At 41.9% G+C, this 1,930-nt stretch overlaps 1 protein-coding gene across 2 annotated transcripts in view; it reads left to right on the top strand.

Annotated features, from left to right (window-relative positions):
• lims1 (LIM and senescent cell antigen-like domains 1) overlaps positions 1–1,930 on the top strand; it is an 11,825-nt gene that overhangs the window by 2,468 nt on the left and 7,427 nt on the right. The gene's annotated exons all lie outside the window — the stretch shown is intronic.

The raw sequence follows: 1,930 nt of genomic DNA, 5'->3' as shown, positions 1-1,930 counted from the left end.
GTAAGAGGTTTTTATTTAATAGAATTTTTGGTCAAAAAAATCGCGATATATCACCTTGCTTATAGTATCGCAATATATCAGGATATATCTTATCATGACCCCTCTGTCATGATATGTATCGTATCGCCAAATTCTTGCCAATACACAGCCCTTACACAGACCGACACTTACTGGGTTCTAGAGATGGGATAAATGGCTCTTTGAAGGGATCTGGCTCTTGGGGAGCCGTTTGTTTCATAGAGCCATTCAAAAGAGCTGTTAGATTTTGAACGTATTACGTCATCACGTAGGAAAATAGGTCACCACGTAGCCGTACGTAATGACGTCATCCCGTCGCATGGGTAGAACCATGTTTTTGTCAAGTGGAAAGCCCCCCTCCCCGTTTCACTGTGAGCTTCTGTGCTCCACAACTCCGCCTGTTTTTTGTGAAAAAGCAAAGCGGGAGAGATTTAATTATGAAAAAAATAAAGATGATATGAGGAATAAAAGATATAAAACTACAAATGGCTTGTTACTGCCCGCGCTCCGGCTCCTATCGTTCATTGTAAAGAGCCGTTCAAAAGATTCGGATCGTTCATGAACGTCACATCTCTACTGAGTACTAGAGTTGGGCGATTAATCACGATTAATTGTGTCATTTTGCCGATAACGATTAATTTGACGATTAATAGATGATAATTACTCTTGCATGGTTTTGACTCTACATCAGTTACCCTGTGTTCTAAAATGGTACTTACAAGCCAGTTAGACTAAACTTTTCTGCATTTTAACAAGTTAAATAGTAAACAGAATCTCACCTTTTCCACAGTGAGGAGTGGCAGCATATCTTTAGTAATACAAAATCCCACCTCCTGTGTTACCTCCTTCCAGTGCTTACTTTGCCGCTTGTAAGGGACAGATCGACTGAAGACCTCGTTGATTCTTGGCTGAGTAGATTTGTTTCCAACATTCCCTGGAGAGTTTGTTGTAGCTGACGTTGCCTCGGTCCGCATCTTCTGGCTCTCGTCGTACTCCGGTTTATGGTGGTATTTTAGACGATTAAACAAGTTCGTAGTGTTACCTTGTGTCTTCACTTTACAGTTGCATGGCTTGCACATGACCCAGACCTGCTCAATATTTGAGCTTGCGAAGCCAAACCAGTTCAACACAACCGAAGTTGAACTTTGTTTAGGGACGATGGGCTCTGCACCTCCTTCCGCCATTGTTCTGTTATGGACACATATGCGCGCTTGTGGGTGACTGTGAATGTGAGTCGCACACAAAGCACGTCATCATCCCCCAACACTAATTGCAGAGATCACGAAGGGGAAAACGTTAATCGGTTAAAAAATTTCTGACGATTAATTGCACACGAGATGATTTTTCCCAAACCTACTGGGTACTTACTTGTTACCTACGTGTACCAAGGTTCATACCCAATATTTGTCTTTTAAATATATGCTCTAGCAAGTATTGAGACAATTTTCTTGTGTTCTCGAGGTGTCAAAAACAAGAATGAGGTTCGGTTTGGCCTGGATGTYCTGATATGTCCTAAATATCAACATTTCTGCACCCCCATTCTGACCACAATAATTTTGGGACATCACACAAGAAAAACGTTCGTCTAAGATCATGTGCTGAAAACAAACTGAACCCCTCAACCATACCTGGTTTATTACCTGATAGATATGAGGTACAAAGCCTGTAAGAACCAGGTAACAAGTCACTGGACTCAGCATTGCCACTACCTCTTAGTTTCCAAAGCCTTARCTTTTATCAAAAAGAAAAAAATTRTGTAGGTCTTCTGGACGGGTTCTTCTCTAATGAAACGTTTCGTCTCTCCTCCAAGAGACTTCTTCAGTCTGAGAGTTTCAGGCAAAATTCAGGCTTTTAAGCTTGGGTTCAGGTTGGGGTGGCAAGAGTGATGCTCACCCATGTGCAACGTGTGGCC

The sequence above is a fragment of the Austrofundulus limnaeus genome, unplaced genomic scaffold (assembly GCF_001266775.1).
Source record: "Austrofundulus limnaeus strain Quisiro unplaced genomic scaffold, Austrofundulus_limnaeus-1.0 Scaffold16, whole genome shotgun sequence".
NCBI classification, from domain to species: Eukaryota; Metazoa; Chordata; class Actinopteri; order Cyprinodontiformes; family Rivulidae; genus Austrofundulus; species Austrofundulus limnaeus.
This window is presented reverse-complemented; position numbering and strand designations above follow the sequence as displayed.